An 18,795-nucleotide genomic window follows, 5' to 3' on the forward strand; every position below is an offset into this window, starting at 1 on the left:
GCGTTGGGATGGAGTGGGAAGGGGCCTGAGCGGTGTCAGGGAGGAGAGTGGCCTGGGAGGGCATTGAGAGGGAATGGGAAGGGATCTGGAATGAATTGTGAGTGACTGGGAGGGGACTGGGAAGGTAGTGGGAGGGTGTGAAAGGTCTTTGGGGTGGCCTGGGAGGGGACTGGGATGTACTGGGAGCTAGTGGGATGGACTGGGAAGGATTGGAAGGGGGCTGGGTGAGACTGGGAGGGGATTGGGAGGGATGGGAAGGGGAGTGGGAAGGGGCTGGTAAGGACTGGATTTGGATTGGGAGAGGCCTGGAAAGGACTGAGGAGGACTGGAAGGAGACCAGGAGGGATTGGGTAGGACTGGGGTGGGATTGTGAGGGACTGGGAGGGGATTGGGAGGGGGTGGGATGGACTGGGAAGGGATCTGGGAAGGAGTGAGTGGGTCTGGGAGGGATTGGGTGAGACTGGGAAGGGGCCTGAGAGGTGTGAAGGAGAGGAATGGGCCTGGGAGGTCTTGGGATGGGACAGGGAGGGGAATGGGAGGGACTGATGGAAGTGTGATGGGATTGGGAGGGACTGGTGAGGCGTGGGAGGAGACTTGGAGGGACTGAGAGGTAGTGGGAGGGAAGTGGGAAAGGATGAGGGATGGAGTGGAGGGACTGGGAGGGGATGTGGAGGGCCTGGGAGAGAGTGATAGGGGCTCGGGAGTTAGTGGAGGGGACTGGGATATACTGGGAGATAGGGGGATGGAGTGGGAGAGATTGGGAATGGATCTGGAATGGATTGTGAGTGAGTGGAATGGCAATAGAAAGGGACTAGGAGGGACTGACAGAGCGGGAGGGGACTGGGATGGAGCTGGAAAGGACTGGATTGGGACTGGGAGAAGACTGGAAAGGACTAGGAGGGCAGTGGGATGTAGTGGGAAAGGAGTGTAATGGGATAGTGAGGGACTGGGAAGGGGTTGGGAGGGAGTGGGTGGGATTCAGAGGAACGGGAAGGGAGTGGGATAGAGTGGGAGGGAGTAGGATGGGCTGGGAAGGGATCTGGGAAGGACTGAGGTGAACTGGGAGAGGAATGGGAGGGAGCCTGAGAGGTGTCAGGGAGGGGAATTGGACTGGGAGGTACTGGGATGGGACAGGGAGGGGATTTGGAAAGGATTGTGAGAAACTGGGAGGGGACTGGGCAGGTAGGGGGAGTGTGTGAAAGGTAGTTGGTGTGGCGTGGGAGGGGCCTGGGATATACTGGGAGCCAGTGGTATGGGCTGGGAAGGATTGGGAGGGGGCTGGGTGGGACTGATAGAGGACTGGGAGGAAATGGGAGAGGACTGTGAGGGACTGGAGTTGGACTGGGAAAGGACTCATCCCAGTCCCCTCCCAGTCCTCAGTCCCTCGCAGTCCTGTCCCATTCCTTCCCAGTCCTCTCCCAGACCGTCCCAGTCCCAATCCAGTCCTTCCCTGTCCATCCCAGTGTCTCCCAGTATGCCCCAGTCCCCTTCCAGACTAGGGTGATTGTGAGTGAGTGGGAGAGGCAGGGAGGGGAATGGGAGGGAGAGCTGGGAAGTGGGATGGGATTGGGAGGGACTGGGGAGGAGTGGGAGGAGACTGAGAGGGAAGTGGGAAAGGATGAGGGATGGAGTGGAGGGATTGTGAGGGACTGGGATGGCCTGGGAGGGGATGTGGAGGGCCTGGCAGAGAGGGAGAGGGGCATGGGAGTTAGTGGAGGGGACTGGGATATGCTGGGAGATAGTGGAATAGATTGGGAATGGATTGGGAGGGAATGGAGAGGGATTTGGAATGGATTGTGAGTGACTGGGAGAGGACTGGAATGGCACTGGGGACTGGGAGAGACTGGGAGAGGAGTGGGATGGGCCTGGAAAGGACTGGATTGGGACTGGGAGGGAAATGGGAGAGGATTGGAAGGGACTGAGAGAGGACTGGGTGGGGAATGGTATGTACTGGGAAAGGAGAGGAATGAGATTGTGAGAGACTGGGAGGGGATTTGGAGGGAGTGGGTGGAATTCAGAGGAATGAGGAGGGATGGAGTGGGAGGGAGTAGGATGGACTGGGAAGGGATCTGGTAAGGACTGAGCAAAAGTGGGAGAGGATTGGGAAAGGGCCTGAGAGGTGGCAGGGAGGGGGAATGGGACTGAGAGGTGCTGGGATGGGACAGGGAGGGGAATGGGAAGGACTGGTGGGAAGTGGGAGAGGAATGGGAGTGAGTGGGAGGGGATTGGGAGGGAATGGGAAGGGATCTGGAATGGATTGTGAGTGACTGGGAGGGGCCTGGGGACTGGGAGGGGATTAGGAGGGAGTGGGAGGGGACTGGGAGGGACTTGGGAGGTGAGTGGAAGGGGAGCGGGACATACTGGGAGCTAGTGGGATGGACTAGGAAGGATTGGGTGAGGCTGGGTGGGACTGGGAGTGGATTGAGAGGAAATGGGAGAGGACTGGGACTGGGATGGACCTGGAAAGTACTGGATTAGGACTGGGAGGGCAATGGGAGAGGACTGGAAGGGACAGAGAAGGACTAGGAGGGGGGGTGGGATGTACTGGGAAAGGAGTGGAATTGGATGGAGTGGGAAGGGATCAGGGATGGAGTGGAGGGATTGGAAGTGACTGGGATGGACTGGGAGGTAGGGGGAGGGAAGTGGAAACGTCTGAAAGGTACTCGGAGGGGCCTGGAAGAGTCTGTGAGAGGATTTGGAAGGACTGGGAAGGGAATGGAAGGGACTGGAAGGGGACTGGCATATGCTGGGAAGAATGGAGGGAACTGGGACAGGACTGGGCGGGAATGGGATTGACTGACAGGGAGTGGGTGGGGACAGGGAGGGGAAAGGGATTGACTGACAGGGAGTGGGAGGGGACAGGGAGGGGAATGGGATTGACTGACAGGGAGTGGGAGGGGACAGGGAGGGGAATGGGATTGACTGACAGGGAGTGGGAGGGGACAGGGAGGGGAATGGGATTGACTGACAGGGAGTGGGAGGGGACAGGGAGGGGAATGGGATTGACTGACAGGGAGTGGGAGGGGACAGGGAGGGGAATGGGATTGACTGACAGGGAGTGGGAGGGGACAGGGAGGGGAATGGAAAGGGATCTGGAATGGATTGTGAGTGAGTGGGAGGGGACTGGGCGGGAGAGGGAGGAGACTTAGTAGGGACTGGGAAGGGAATGAAAAGGGACTGGGAGGGTCTGAAAGGTAGTTGGAAGGGCCTGGAATGAACTGGGAGGGGACTGGGATGTACTGGGAGCTAGTGGGATGGACTGGGAAGGATTTGGAGGGGGCTGGATGGGACTGATAGGGGATTGGGTGGAAATGGGAGAGGACTGGGATGGACCTGGTAAGGACTGGATTGGGACTGGGTGAGGACTGTGAGTTGTACTGGGAAAGGACTGGAAGGGGAGGGCATGGGAAGGGCCTGGATGGGAACTGAAAGCGATCCCAGTAGGAACTGGGATGGATTGGGAGGGATTGAGAGGGGGTCTGGGAGAGACTGGAGCAGGATTGGGCAGGGACAGGGATGGGATTAGAGAGGGGCTGGGAGAGGTCTGGGAGGGAACTGGGAGGCACTGCAGAGGAATTGGGAGGGACTGGGAAGGATTTGGAGAGGTCTGGAAGGGAACTGGGAGGGACTGGGAGGGGGGTTGATGGGACTGGGAATCTTACCTGGAGGCGCTGGGAGCTGCTCTGGGGGCGCTGGGAGCCTCCTCTGTGCCCCTGCTGCCGTTTGGTCTCCCTCCCCCCTCCCTCCCTCCCTCCCGGCGCTGACAGAGCAGGAGGGCCAGAGCCACGCTCTGATTGGCCAGCGGGGCTCGGGCAGCAGCGCTCCCATTGGCTGCGCTGGGCCAGCCCCCCAGTTTGGGAACAGTGCATCCCAGTTTGGGACCAGTCCCCCAGTTTGGGAACAGTGCATCCCAGTTCGGGACCAGTCCCCCAGTTTGGGAACAGTCCCCCCCAGTTTGGGAACAATGCGTCCCAGTTCAAGACCAGGCCCCCAGTTTGGGAACAGTGCGTCCCAGTTCGGGACCAGTCCCCCCAGTTTGGGAACAGTGTGTCCCAGTTCAGGACCAGCCCCCCAGTTTGGGAACAGTGCGTCCCAGTTCAAGACCAGGCCCCCAGTTTGGGAACAGTGTGTCCCAGTTCGGGACCAGTCCCCCCAGTTTGGGAACAGTGTGCCCCAGTTCAGGACCAGCCCCCCCAGTTTGGGAACAGTGCGTCCCAGTTCAGGACCAGGCCCCCAGTTTGGGAACAGTGCGTCCCAGTTCGGGACCAGCCCCCCCCAGTTTGGGAACAGTGCGTCCCAGTTCAGGACCAGCCCCCCAGGGATCAGGGATGGAGTGGAGGGATTGGGAGGGACTGGGATGGCCTGGGAGGGGATGTGGAGGGAGAGAGGGATAGGGGCTTGGGAGTTAGTGGAGGGGACTGGGATATACTGGAAGATAGTGGAATGGAGTGGGAGTGGATTGGGAGGGAATGGAGAGGGATCTGGAATGGATTGTGAGTGACTGGGAGAGGACTGGAATGGCACTAGGGACTGGGAGAGACTAAGAGAGACTGGGAAGGGACTGGGATGGACATGGAAAGGACTGGATTGGGACTGGGAGAGGACTGGGAGGGAAATGGGAGAGGATTGGAAGGGACTGAAAAGGTCTGGGTGTGGAGTGGGATGTACTGGGAAAGGAGTGGAATGGGATTGTGAGAGAGTGGGATGGGACTGGGAGGGAGTGGGTGGGATTCAGAGGAACGGGGAAGGAGTGGGAGGGAGTGAGATGGACTGGGAAGGGATCTGGGAAGGACTGAGCTAAAGTGGGAGGGGCCTTAGAGGTGTCAGGGAGGGGAATGGGACTGGGAGGTGCTGAGATTGGGACAGGGAGGGGAATGGGAGGGACTGATGGGAAGTGGGAGAGGAATGAGATGGAATGGAATGGGATCTGGAATGAATTGTGAGTGACTGGGAGGGGATTAGAAGGGAGCGGGAGGTGACTGGAAGGGGACTGGGATATTCTGGGAGCTAGTGGGATGGACTGGGAAGGATTGGGAGGGGACTGGCTGGGAGTGATAGAGGACTGGGGTGAAATGGGAGAGGACTGGGAGGAGACTGGAGTTGGACTGGGAAGGGACAAGGAGGGACTGAGAGAGACTGGAAGGGGACTGAGATGGACCTGGTAAGAACTGGATTGGGACTGGAAGAGGACTGTGCGGGAACTGGGAGAGGCCAGGAAGGGACTGGGAAGGACTGGGAGGAGACGGGGAGGGCATTGGGATGGAGTGGGAGTGGGATGGAGTGGGAAGGGGCCTGAGAGGTGTCAGGGAGGAGAGTGGCCTGGGAGGGCATTGGGAGGGAATGGGAAGGGATCTGGAAGGGATTGTGAGTGACTGGGAGGGGACTGAGCCGGAGTGGGAAGGGACTGGGAAGGTAGTGGCAGGATGTGAAAGTGAGTTGGGGAGGCCTGGAAGGCATTGGGAGGGACTGGGAGGGGACTGGGATGTACTGGGAGCTAGTGGGATGAACTGGGAAGGATTGGAAGGGGGCTGGGTGAGACTGGGAGGGACAGAGAGAAACTGGGAGGGGATTGGGAGGGAAGGGGAAGGGATGGGAAGGGGAGTGGGAAGAGGCTGGTAAGGACTGGATTTGGACTGGGAGAGGCCTGGAAAGGACTGAGGAGGACTGGAAGGAGACCAGGAGGGATTGGGTAGGACTGGAATGGGATTGTGAGAGACTGGAAGGGGATTGGGAGGGAGTGGGATGGAGTGGGAAGGGATCTGGGAAGCAGTGAGTGGGACTGGGAGGGATTGGGTGAGACTGGGAAGGGGCCTGAGAGGTGTGAGGGAGAGGAATGGGCCTGGGAGGCCCTGGGATGGGACAGGGAGGGCAATGGGAGGGACTGATGGAAGTGGGATGGGATTGGGAGGGACTGGTGAGGCGTGGGAGGAGACTTGGAGGGACTGAGAGGTAGTGGGAGGGAAGTGGGAAAGGATGAGGGATGGAGTGGAGGGATTGTGAGGGACTGGGATGGCCTGGGAGGGGATGTGGAGGGCCTGAGAGAGAGTGACAAGGGCTCAGGAGTTAGTGGAGGGGACTGGGATATAGTGGGATGGAGTGGGAGAGATTGGGAATGGATCTGGAATGGATTGTGAGTGAGTGGAATGGCAATGGAAAGGGACTAGGAGGGAGTGGGAGGGGACTGGGGTGGACCTGGAAAGGACTGGATTGGGACAGGGAGAGGACTGGAAAGGACTGAAAAGGACTAGAAGGGCAGTGAGATGTAGTGGGAAAGGAGTGTAATGGGATAGTGAGAGACTGGGAAGGGGTTAGGAGGGAGTGGGTGGGATTCAGAGGAATGGGGAGGGAGTGGGATGGAGTGGGAGGGAGTAGGATGGGCTGGGAAGGGATCTGGGAAGGATTGAGCTGGACTGGGAGAGGACTGGGAAGGGGCCTGAGAGGTGTCAGGGAGGGGAATTGGACTGGGAGGTGCTGGGATGGGACAGGGAGGGGATTTGGAAAGGATTGTGAGTGACTGGGAGGGGACTGGGCAGGTAGGGGGAGTGTGTGAAAGGTGGTTGGAGTGGCGTGGGAGGGGCCTGGGATATACAGGGAGCCAGTGGGATGGTCTGGGAAGGATTGGGAGGGGGCTGGGTGGGACTGATAGAGGACTGGGAGGAAATGGGAGAGGACTGTGAGGGACTGGAGTTGAACTGGGAAAGGACTCATTCCAGTCCCCTCCCAGTCCTCAGTCCCTCCCAGTCCTGTCCCATTCCTTCCCAGTCCTCTCTCAGACCGTCCCAGTCCCAATCCAGTCCTTCCCTGTCCATCCCAGTGTCTCCCAGTATGCCCCAGTCCCCTTCCAGACTAGGGTGATTGTGAGTGGGAGAGGCAGGGAGGGGAATGGGAGGGAGAGCTGGGAAGTGGGATGGGATTGGGAGGGACTGGGGAGGAGTGGGAGGAGACTGAGAGGGAAGTGGGAAAGGATGAGGGATGGAGTGGAGGGATTGTGAGGGACTGGGATGGCTTGGGAGGGGATGTGGAGGGCCTGGGAGAGAGGGATAGGGGCATGGGAGTTAGTGGAGGGGACTGGGATATACTGGGAGATAGTGGAATGGAATGGGAGTGGATTGGGAGGGAAGGGAGAAGGATCTGGAATGGATTGTGAGTGACTGGGAGAGGACTGGAATGGCACTAGGGACTGGGAGAGACTGGGAAGGGACTGGGATGGACCTGGAAAGGACTGGGAGGGGATTGGGTCAGAGTGGCAGAGGACTGGGGACTGGGAGGGACTTGGGAGGTGACTGGAAGGGGAGTGGGATATACTGGGAGCTAGTGGCATGGACTGGGAAGGATTGGGTGAGGCTGGGTGGGACTGGGAGTGCATTGAGAGGAAATGGGAGAGGACTGGGACTGGGATGGGACTGGAATGGACCTGGAAAGGACTGGATTAGGACTGGGAGGGCAGTGGGAGAGGACTGGAAGGGACAGAGAAGGACTGGAAGGGGAGTGGGATGTACTGGGAAAGGAGTGGAATTGGATTATGTGAAACTGGGATGGGACTAGGAGGGGAGTGAGAGAAGGTGGTTGGGACTGGGAAGGAGACTGAGAGGTGACAGAGAGGGGAATGGGACAGGGAGAGTAATGGAGGGACTGTTGGGAATTGGGAGAGGAATGGGATGCACTGGGCTGGAGTAGGAGGGCATTGGGAGGAAATGGGAAGGGATCTGGAATGGATTGTGAGTGACTGGAGGGGACTGGGCCAGAGGGAGCATACTGGGAGGGGAATGGGAAGGTAGTTGGAGGGGCCTGGAAGGGACTTGGAGGGGATTGAGAGGGAGTGGGAGGTGACTGGAAGGGGACTGGGATATTCTGGGAGCTAGTGGGATGGACTAGGAAGGATTGGGAGGGTGCTGGGTGGGAGTGATAGAGGACTGGGAGGGGACTGGAGTTGGACTGGGAGAGACTGAGAGAGACTGGGATGGGACTGAGATGGACCTGGTGAGAACACTGGGAGAGGCCAGGAAGGGACTGGGAAGGTCTGGGAGGGGACTGGGAGGGATTGAGAGGAACTGGGAAGGACTTGGAGGAGACTGGAGGGCATTGAGATGGACTGGGAGTGGGGTGGAGTGGGAAGGGGACTGGGAAGGAGTGAGTGGGACTGGGAGGGATTGGGTGAGACTGGTAAGGGGCCTGAGAGGTGTGAGGGAGGGGAATGGGCCTGGGAGGTCTTGGGATGGGACAGGGAGGGGAATGGGAGGGACTGATGGAAGTGGGATGGGATTGGGAGGGACTGGTGAGGCGTGGGAGGAGACTTGGAGGGACTGAGAGGTAGTGGGAGGGAAGTGGGAAAGGATGAGGGATGGAGTGGAGGGATTGTGAGGGACTGGGATGGCCTGGGAGGGGATGTGGAGGGCCTGGGAGAGAGGGATAGGGGCTTGGGAGTTAGTGGAGGGAATTGGGATGCAGAGGGAGGGAAGTGGAAGGGACTGCAAGGGAATTGGGAGGGACTGGAGGGATTCGGATAGGTCTAGAATGGGACTGGGAGGGGACTTGTTGAGACTGGGATCCATACCTGAAGGCACTGGGAGCCATCTGGGAAGCACTGGGAGCCATCCTGGAAGCACTGGGAGCTGAACTGGGAGCCGCCATTGTGTCCCCTGCCACCATTCTGTCTGTCTCCCTCTCTCCCTCCCTCCCTCCCTCCCTGGCGCTGTGAGGGGAAAGAGCGGGAAAGCCAGGCTGCGCTCTGATTGGCCAGCGGGGCTTAGGCGGGAAGCGCTCCCATTGGCTGCACTGGGCCCAATTCCCCCACTTGGTGTCCACTTTGGGCCCAGTTCCTACCAGTTTGGGAACAGTTTGTCCCAGTATGGGACCACTTTCCTCCCAAGCCCACCCAGTTCCCTCCCATTTCCATCCCACTGCCCCCCAGGCCCTCCAAATTCTATCCCAATCCTTCTCATTTCCCTCCCAGTCACTCCCAGGGAACCTGACTGAGTGGAACTGGGAGGGACTGGGATGGACCTGGCTTTGACCAGCAGGGATAGGGCACAGGGTGCAGACTGTCAGGGATTGTCAGGGACTGGGAGGTAATTGGTAGAGACTGGGAGGGAACTGGTTGTGACTGTGTGGGGATAGGGAGAGACTGGGATAGACTGGGAGGGATTGGGAGGAGACTGGGAGGGCATTGGGACGGGCTCGGAGGGAATGGGATGGAGTGGAGGGATTGGAAGTGACTGGGATGGACTGGGAGGTAGGGGGAGTTGAGTGGGAGCGTCTGAAAGGTACTCAGAGGGGCCTGGAAGAGTCTGTGAGGGGATTTGGAAGGACTGGGAAGGGAATGGAAGGGACTGGAAGGGGACAGGGATATGCTGGGAAGAATGGAGGGAACTGGGACAGGACTGGGAAGGACTTGGAGGGGATTTGTGCGAGACTGGGAGGAGATGTGGGAAGGACTTGGAGGGGCTGGAGGTGGACTAGGATAGAAATGGGATGCACCAAGAGGGAGGTGAGAGGGAACTGGGTAGGACTGGGAGAGACTGAGGGGGACTGGAGAGGAACTGGGAGTGACTGGGAGGGAGTGTGAGGCAATTGGGAGGCACAGGGAGGGAACCGATTGGGACTGCCTGGGGATTGGGAGAGACTGGGAGGAACTGAGTGGAACTGAAAGGCCCTTGGGGGCAACTGGGAGGGACTGGGAGAGGATCTGGGGGTTACTGGGCAGGACGGGGAGCGGAACTGGGAGAGACTGGAAGGAGATCTAGGAGGAACAGAAGGAACTGGGATTAGACTGGGAGGGACTTGGAGGGGATTTGTGAGAGGCTGGGAGATGTGGGAGGGAACTGGGAGGGACTGAGATGGAAATGGGATGGGCCAGGAGGGATGTGAGAGGGAACTGGGTAGGACTGGGAGGGACTGGAGGGATTTGAGAGGGATTGGGAGGAAACTGGAAGGGACTGCGGAGGAATTGGGATGCAGAGGGAGGGAAGTGGAAGGGACTGCAAGGGAATTGGGAGGGACTGGGCAGGATTCAGAGAGGTCTAAAACGGGCCTGGGAGGGGACTTGTTGAGACTGCGATTCGTACCTGGAGGCACTGGGAGCCATCCTGGAAGCACTGGGAGCTGAACTGGGAGCTGCCATTGTGTCCCCTGCCACCATTTTGTCTCCCTCCCTCCCTCCCTGACGCTGTGAGGGGAAAGAGCGGGAAAGCCAGGCTGCGCTCTGATTGGCCAGCGGGGCTTAGGCGGGAAGCGCTCCCATTGGCTGCGCTGGGCCCAATTCCCCCACTTGGTGTGCACTTTGGGCCCAGTTCTTACCAGTTTGGGCCCAGTTTGTCCCAGTTTGGGACCACTTCCCTCCCAAGCCCACCCAGTCCCCTCCCATTTCCATCCCACTGCCTCCCAGCTCCCCCCAGTCCCCTCCCATTTCCATCCCACTGCCTCCCAGTCTCTCCCAGTCCCTTCCCATTTCCATCCCACTGCCTCCCAGTCTCTACCAGTCCCCTCCCGTTTCCATCCCACTGCCTCCCAGTCTCTCCCAGTCCCTTCCCATTTCCATCCCACTGCCTCCCAGTCTCTCCCAGTCCCCTCCCATTTCCATCCCACTACCTCCCAGCTCCCCCCAGTCCCCTCCCATTTCCATCCCACTGCCTCCCAGTCTCTCCCAGTCCCTTCCCATTTCCATCCCACTGCCTCCCAGTCTCTACCAGTCCCTTCCCATTTCCATCCCACTATCTCCCTGCTCCCCCCAGTCACCTCCCATTTCCATCCCACTATCTCCCTGCTCCCCCCAGTCACCTCCCAGTCGTTCCCAGTCCTTCCGGATTCCATCCCATTTCCCTGCCAGTCACTCACAGGGAGGGGAACTAAGAGGGACTGGGAGGAACTGGGACTGAACTGGGAAGGACTGGGATGGAACTGGGTGCGATTGGCAGGGACAGGGTGTGGGGTGCAGACGGTCGGGGACTGGGAGGGGATCCGCAAGAGACTGGAATTGACTGTGAGTGGATCTGGGAGGTACTGGGATCGGATCTGGGAGAGACTGAGAGGGGCTGGAAGGGACGGGGAGGAACAGAAGGGACTGGGATCGGATCTGGGAGAGACTGAGAGGGGCTGGAAGGGACGGGGAGGAACAGAAGGGACTGGGATTGGATCTAGGAGAGACTGGGAGGGACTGGAAGGGATGGGGAGGAACGAAAGGGACTGGGATCGGATCTGGGAGCGACTGGGAGGGACTGGAAGGGATGGGGAGGAACGAAAGGGACTGGGATCGGATCTGGGAGCGACTGGGAGGGACTGGAAGGGACGGGGAGGAACGAAAGGGACAGGGATCGGATCTGGGAGCGACTGGGAGGGACTGGAAGGGATGGGGAGGAACGAAAGGGACCGGGCGGGGATCTGGGCGGGACTGGGAGGGATAGGGACGGGGCTGGGATCGACTGGGAGGGGTTTGGGAGGGACTGGGCCGGTCCGGGCGGTATCTGTGTGGGCCTGGGAGCAGAGGAGAGCATGGGAGCCATCCTGTGAGCACTGTGCGTTGTCCTGGAGCACTGGGAGGTACTGGGATCCATACCTGGAGGCGCTGGGAGCTGAGCTGGGAGCGCTGGGAGCCGCCACGGAGCCCCCTGCGGCCGTTTTGTCTCCCTCCCCCCTCCCTCCCGGCGCCGTGAGGGGAAAGAGCGGGAAAGCCAGGCCGTGCTCTGATTGGCCAGCGGCGTTTGGGCGGGAAGCGCTCAGCCTCTGCGCTCTGGCAGGCTCTGGGGGGTCTCACTCTGGGTTTCGGTGTCCCCTTTGGCTCGGCCCCCCCAGCCACGGCTCCAGGGGTCTGGGGGTATCGAAAGGGCCTTTGGGGGCATCTAAAGGCGTCCGGGGTGAGCTGGAGGGGGTCTGCGGGTATCTAAAGGAGGCCTGTGGCCATGTAGAGGGGTCAGGGACCCTCGTAAAGGGGTCTGTGGGCACCTAGAGTGGGTCTGGCGAGATGCAAAGGTGGAGGCTGTGCTTGCTGTGCAAGGCTGCTTGTGTGTGTGTGCTTTAGGTGTGGTTTGCTCTGGGGTGCAGTCAGTGTGTGCTGCTGTCCAGCCGAAGCACTGCAGAGCTGCTGCTTCTCCTTGCAGCACACGCTCAGAGGACAGGTCCCTGGATTGCAGTGCTGCTCCAATGGCCTGTGGTGGCTGCAGGCAGCCGCGGCCCGGGGAGCCCAAGACTCAGCGTGTGGAAGGGTTGGGAGCAGCCCTGGGTGCCTGCAAGGATTCGGGAGGTGAGCTGAGCAGGTGAGATGGATCTGAGACACCTTTCAGAGCAGCTGCTGTGAGTATCTGGAGTCTTCCTGCAGCGTTGGTGCAGTTAAAGTAGAGAAAGCAGCTCTGGAAGGTTTGTGCTGCATCTTCCATCCAGCTGCGTTCTGCAGCCCCTGGGAAGGTGTTGGTTGGTAGAGCGCATCTGTGGGAGGTGTGAAGGGAGCTGGGGGTCTGTCTGCCTGCACAGGGAGAGCTCAGCTGTCTCTGCTCGTCACAGTGCTAGAGAGCAGCTTTCAGAGCTCCGCAGCGTGCTGGAGCTGCTGCAGGAGGATCAAATGGTGTCTGCCTCCCAGACACAGGGAGAGCAGCGTGGAGCCTCCTCCTGTCTGCCTCGTCCATGTGGCAGCTGTCCTGGCACTTGTCATGCCAGTGAAGTAACTGAGCCATGCCGAGAGAGGGGAGGAAATGCAAAGCAGTGGCCCTGAGACAAATCTCACTCTTCCCACAGGCCTGAGCAGGTCTGAAACCCTGCCACGGAGAGGCACAGGCCCCACAGCAGTGCCTGCATTTCAGCAGCTGCCCATCGGAGCTAAGCACAGCCTCGGCTCAGAGGTGAGGGCATGGCTGTGAGAGTGCAGCTGTCACCAGCACCTGCTCCTCTCCGTGCTCCAGTGGGGCCAAACGTTTCAGATCCACCGCTCCTCTGGGGACTGCAGCACTGGGGACTAATTTGAGGGTGGGTTTGTGTTGGGTTGGTTGGTTTGGGTTTGGTTGTTTTTTTCCCAGGTGCCAAAGCATCTGGGCCGCCTCTGATCTCACTGATCCCTTTTCTGTCATAAATGAAGCTTTACCAAAAAAGTTACAGTCGTGTCACTTCCAGCCTGATCTGCATGGCTTGAGCAGCCACTGCCAAAGAGCAAAGCCTTTGTCAGGGCTCTCGGAGCAGCTCGTTTGTTGTGTGTGTGAAAAAGGCAACCAAGTGTCAGGGGTTGTCTTTCCCATCTTCTGGTGGGGTGCTCTGACGTGCTTTATTTCTGTCTGGCTGTCACTGGTACGTGTCCCTGGCAGCTCAGGAGCATGTCTGCTGGGCAGTGCTGGGGGCCAGGCGTCCCTCCTGTGTGTGCATGGCCCACATGGCAGCACCCTGCAGTCAGAGCTGACTGTGTGCACTGGAGGTGGAGTGTTGGAGTGGGATCAGCTCAGAGCTCTGCAAGGTCAGTGCATGGCAGTGGAAAATGAAATGCTTTGGCAGTGTTTTTACTGGGGGCATAGGAGCGTGCCCTCACCTTCACAGTGTGAGTAACTGAGCTTTGTCCTTGGTTGTTTCACTCTTGGCAGGTTTGCACTTTGCTTTCCACTCCACTGGCCAAGCCAGCCAGATGTGCAGCAGCAGCAGGATGGGCACGAGGGCCCCAGCTGCTGCGGTGAATCCGTCAGCACGGACGCTGGTGCCGCTGCAGCCTGGCCCTGCAGCCTGGCAGGGTGATCTCCTTTGGCTCGGCTCCTGTGGGCTCCAGGTAGGGTTTGTCTGTGTCTGCCAGGAGGGAAGGGTTGAAAAGGAGATTGCTCAGTCAGAGCTCTGACCTAGTAGCTGAAGATTCTGTCCCATGCAGATGCTAACAGAGCAGCTGGATGAGCAGAAAGCCTCTCGTGCAAACGGCTGTGGAGTGCTTCTCTCTGTTCCCTGCTGCTGGGAGGTGCTGACAGGTTAGAGTTAGTGGAGGGGTGTGAAGAATTTGCAGGGATCTCTAAGGGTCTGCAGACCCCTTTGAAAGGTCTGAAGTTGTCTGTAGATGTCTCTAGGGTGCTGCAGGGGTCTGCAGGCACCTCTCAAATGTCTGGAGGGGTCTGTAGCTGTCTGTAGAGGTCTCTAGAGCTTTGTAGAGGAATGTGGGTGCCTGCAGCTGTCTCTAGGGGGGTGTGGAGGTCTGCAGGCACCTTTCAAATGTCTGGAGGGGTCTGTAGAGCTCTGGCAGGGTCTGTAGATTTTGGCAGGGTTCTGTAGGAGTCTCTGGGCAGCTTTTAAAGGTGTGGAGGGGTCTGCAGGTGCCTGTTGAGCTTTGTCCATGTCTGTGGTGGTGTGTAGGTGAGTGTGGGTGTCTGCAGAGGTGTGAAGGGGTCTGTAGCTATTTGTCAGGGTCTGAGAGAGTCTGCAGAGGTCTGTAGAGTTGAGTAGGTGTTTGGAGATTTCTGTGTGGGTCTGTAGGTGCCTGCAGGCATCATTGAAGGCTCTGGAGGGGTCTGTAGATGTGTGCAGGGGTCTGTTAAATATCTGGAGGGGTCTGGATGGGTGTGGGGAGCTCTGTAGGGGTCTGTATGTGTTTGCAGGCAGCTGCAGGGGTCCGTAGATGCCTGTAGGGATTTGCAGGGCTCTGTTAGTTCTCTGTAGAGGTCTGCCTGGGTCTGGAGGTGCCTTTTAATGGGTCTGTGGAGGTCTGGAGGGCTCTACAGAGTTCTGCAGTGGGCTGCAGTGGTCTGTTAAAGGTGTGGAGGGGTCTGTAGGTGTCTGCATTCAGTGAAGGAGTTCTTTGGCTCCAGGACACTTTTGTCCAGTGTCTCTAGAGTGTGACTGTCCCAAATGAGATAGAGGTGCACTGGCAGCGTGTTTGCAGGTGGCCCCAAGCTGAGTGGTGCTGGAGAGCAAGCCGAGGGGCAGGATGGCATCCAGGAAACACCTGGGCAGGCAGGGGAGCTGGGCCCAGGCGAAGCTTGTGAGGTTCCAGGAGAGCAAGGGCAGGGTGCTGCGTGTGGGCGGGAGGAAGCCTGCCTGTGCCTGCGGGCTGGGGGCGGAGGCGATAAAGAGCAGCCCTGGGGGTGCTGGGGAGAAGCTGAGTGCGAGCACATGGTGTGAGCTTGCAGGCCAGGAGGAGCCTGTCGGTGTCTGCAGGGGTGTGCAAGCAGCTGTAGGAGTCTGCCCAGGTCTGTAGGTGTCTGCAGGGGTCTTCTAAAAGGCCTGGAGGCTTTTCTGAGTGTGCAGAGGTGTGCGGGGGTCTGGAGGCATCTGTAGGTACCCTTAGGGGCCTGGAGGGCTCTCTGGGTGTCTGTGGAGCTCTCTGGGTGTCTGTGGAGGTGGTTAGGGGTCTGTAGAGGTGTCTGTGGTGCTGTAGGTGTCTCAAAAGGCTGTGAAGGTCTTGAGGTGCCTTGCAAAGGTCTCGAGGTGTCTGTAGGGGTCTGCAGGGTTCTCTGGCAGTCTGTAGAGGTCTGTGGGGGTCTCTAGGGGCCTCTTAAAGACATGCAGGGGTCTGCAGGGCTCTATGGAAAGGTCGGGAGGGGTCCCTAGAGGTCTCTAGGAGGCTGGAGGGGTGTGCAAGTGTCTGTAGCATTCAGCAGGTGTGTGGAGGTTTCTGTTCTGGGCCCGCAGGTGTCTGCAGGCATCTTGTAAAGGTCTGCAGGGGTCTGTGGAGCTCTGTCAGGCATCTGTTAAGTGTCTGCAGGAATCCATTGAAGGTGTGGAGGGGGCTGCAGGGCTCTGCAGAGGAGGCTGCGGCTGTGTGTAGAGGTCTTAGGGGTGTGAAGAGTTTGCAGGGGTCTGTAAGGGTCTGCAGAGCCCTTGGAAAGGTCTGAAGTTGTCTGCAGGAGTCTGGAGATGTCTCTAGGGCACTGCAGGGCTCTGCAGGGGTCTGCTGCTGCGGGAGGAGTGGGCTGGCGGAGCCACGCCCCCCGGGCTGCGGAGCCACGCCCCCTCCCTGGCCTTTCTTGCCTGGCTCTGGTTGCTGCCTCTTTATTTGCATAGCCACACCCCTTTCCATAGCCCCGCCCCCGCCCCACAGTAACTAATTATATGGTGACAGATTTGGAGCTTCCTTTGGAGGAGGAGTTCAGGAGGTGGCTGCTGATTGGTGGATTGTGATGGGCGTGGTTTGCCACTTGTTCTGCCTCCCTCATTTGTATACATTTCAATATCAGGCTCTGCCTTTGAGTACCTTGGAGATGGGTTGGGGGTTGGGGAGGGGTTACCGGGAGGGTCAGCAGCTGATTGGTGGATCCTGTGGGGGCTGTGGGCATGGTCACCCCTGTGCCCCGCCCCCTCATTTGCATAAATGAAGGCAGGGTCCACCTGGCAGAGTTTGGTGCTTTATTGGGGGGGGGGGGAAGACTGGTTAGGACGGGGAGGGTCAGCAGCTGATTGGTGCATCCTCTGGCGTGGGCGGGGCCTGCCCCTGCCCCTCCGAAGTGCTCGATGGTCTCCAGCACAGCCCCAGCAGCTCCAGGAAGGAGGAGACCTCCCCCCGCAGGCCTCCAGCCCCCCGGGAGACCCAGAGCCTGCAGGGGGAGGGCTCAGGGACCCCCAGACCCTCCCAGGGACCTCCAGTAACCTCCCAGGGACCTCTGATGACCTCTCGGGGACCCCCAGACCCTCCCAGGGACCCGCAGACCCGCCCACTGGCCTCCCAGAGACCCCCACTCACCTCCTTGTATGCCCCCACTAATCCCCCAGCCCCTCCCCGTCCCCGCCCAGCGCCCCCCAGTGCCCACTCAGGCCCTCAGCTTGTCCCCGCAGCACTGCAGCCTGGCCTGGGGGCGCTGCTGAGGCCTCCCCCCGGGCCGGGCTGGGGCTGCAGGCCTGGGCCCAGCGCCCTCAGTGCCACCTGTGCCAGGCCAGCAGGCAGCGGCAGCAGCACCTCCCTGGCAGGGCAGGTCAAGGAGCCTCGGGGGAGGGACCCCAGTCCCCCCCCAGCGTCCTCCCAGTCCCCCCCCAGCGTCCTCCCAGTCCCCTCCCACTGCTCCCAGTCCCCCCCCGGCACCCCTGGGACTCTCTACGGCACCCACAGACCCTTCCCCTCCCCCCCCCAGCCACCTCTGACCCCCGTCAAAACCTCACCCGGGGACCCCCATGACACCCCCAGACCCTCCCTCTGCTCCACTGCCCCCTCCCCCCAGCCACCTCGGACCCTTCCCAAGGCGCCCCCAAACCCCCCCAACCCCGGGGCCGCCTACAACACCCCCAGACCCTCCCCCTACCCCCTTCAGCCACTTCGGACCCCCCCAAGCGCCCCTGGCAACCACTGACTCATCCCCAGACCCTCCCCCCACTGCTCGCCCCCCCCAGCCACCTCATCCCCCCCCGGGACTCCTCAAACCCCCCTGGGGCCCCCCCGAAGCCCCTCTGGGACTCTCCAAAACCCCCCAGCCCCTTCCCCCGCCCCCCCCGAGCCCTCTCGGACCCCTCCCGGGACCCCCCAACTCCGCCTAAGACCCCCCCGGGGCTGGGTACAGCCGCAGCAGCTCGCTCCGCGCCGCCATCTTGCCTCCGTGTCGTCACTTCCGGCTGGCAGGCGACGCTCTGGGCCGCTCCTCTCGCTGGTCAAAGCCGCTCTAGGCCTCCGAGGTCCTCCAGGCGCCACTGCGAGCGGCTCCGGGCCAAAGCAATGACTGTGCTCAGCTGCAGGGATGGATTTGCCTGCACTCAAGCTGCTGCTGCCAGAGCCCCTCCGTGTCAATCTGTGCTGCCGTTGGGTTCTGCAGCTCTCTCCAGCAAGCATGGCATGAGCTGAAGGAGCAGCAGGAGCAGCATGGCCGTTCCCCAGGCAGCAGGAGGGTTCAGCCCAGCACCAGCTCATGCGGGAGGAGCAGATGCTGAGGAACATCCCCCACGAGACGCAGGTGGCCAAAGAGGCTGGGTCAGGTAAGGCTTTGTGTGGAGTTTGTGCTCCTTCTGGCAGTCAGGTGCACCGGTTCTGAGGAGTAGAAGCATGGAGTGGTTGCTGTTGGAGAAGAGCTTCCAAATCATCCAGGGCAGCCCTTAAGGCAGCACTGCCAGGTCACCCCTAAAGCATGTCCCTGAGCAGCACAGCTGTAGGACTTTGCCTCCCTCCAGGTAGCTGCAGCCAGCAGTGAGCTCACTGATCAGACTCTGTGCTCAGAGCAGAGCTGCTGCAGCCCTCTCAGCATCTTGGTGGCCTCCTCTGCACTGGCTCCAACACTTCCATGTCCTTCTTGTGCTGGGGGCTCCAGAACTGCCCCCAGGACTGCAGATGGGGTGTGAGGAGAGCAGAGGCAAGGGGCAGAATCCCCTCCCTTGCCCTGCTGCCCACACTGCTCTTGCTGGAGCCCAGCACAGGGTTGCTGTCTGGGCTGCACTCACACTGCAGGCTCCTCTTGAGCTTTGCATCAGCCCAGACCCCCAGGGCCTGTTCCTCAGGGCTGCTCTCAGCCGTTCCCCATCCAGCCTGGAGTTGTGCTTGGGATTGTGCCCACCCAGGTGCAGGACCTTGCACTTGGCCTTGATGAATGCCATGAGGTTGGCCTGGGCGCACCTCTGCAGCCTGCCCAGTTTGTAACTGGGGCTGTAAAGAATGGTTATGCATTGCCTGTGCTTCTGATTTCAGGAGAGTCCCATTTCATTCTTGATGCTTTCTTTAAGAGAGGCATACAACTGAGCTCCCTCAGAGAAGCAGCATGAAGTGCATGAAGGATGCTGGCTGCACTCAGTACAGACAAGGCACATTGGAGTAGGTTAACAAGATGCTTGACATTTGCCCTTAATGGTCATTGTCTTCAAATGCATCATTCGGGAGTGAAGTTGCTTGGCATTTGCAGTTGACTACTTCTTCTCTAGCCTTTGGAGTGAAGGAAGGGA

The 18,795-nt window shown here is 59.9% G+C and overlaps 1 protein-coding gene and 1 long non-coding RNA gene across 2 annotated transcripts in view; one reads left to right on the forward strand and one right to left on the reverse strand.

The window, feature by feature from the left end:
- Window positions 1-18,795, forward strand: part of LOC135188468 (protein disulfide-isomerase TMX3-like) — a 77,002-nt gene that overhangs the window by 51,979 nt on the left and 6,228 nt on the right. Inside the window, exons 7-11 of the transcript XR_010307707.1 lie at window positions 12,093-12,248; window positions 12,724-12,827; window positions 13,284-13,429; window positions 13,554-13,732; window positions 17,599-17,841. The gene's annotated coding sequence lies outside the window, so the exon portion shown is untranslated. The remainder of the gene's footprint in view (window positions 1-12,092; window positions 12,249-12,723; window positions 12,828-13,283; window positions 13,430-13,553; window positions 13,733-17,598; window positions 17,842-18,795) is intronic.
- On the reverse strand, window positions 13,205-16,895 carry LOC135188474 (uncharacterized). Its single transcript, XR_010307717.1, has 2 exons — window positions 16,564-16,895; window positions 13,205-16,521 (listed from the first exon to the last, which is right to left on the reverse strand). It is a non-coding gene; the product is annotated as an uncharacterized LOC135188474 (long non-coding RNA).

Source organism: Pogoniulus pusillus, chromosome 29 (assembly GCF_015220805.1).
Source record: "Pogoniulus pusillus isolate bPogPus1 chromosome 29, bPogPus1.pri, whole genome shotgun sequence".
Taxonomy (NCBI): Eukaryota; Metazoa; Chordata; class Aves; order Piciformes; family Lybiidae; genus Pogoniulus; species Pogoniulus pusillus.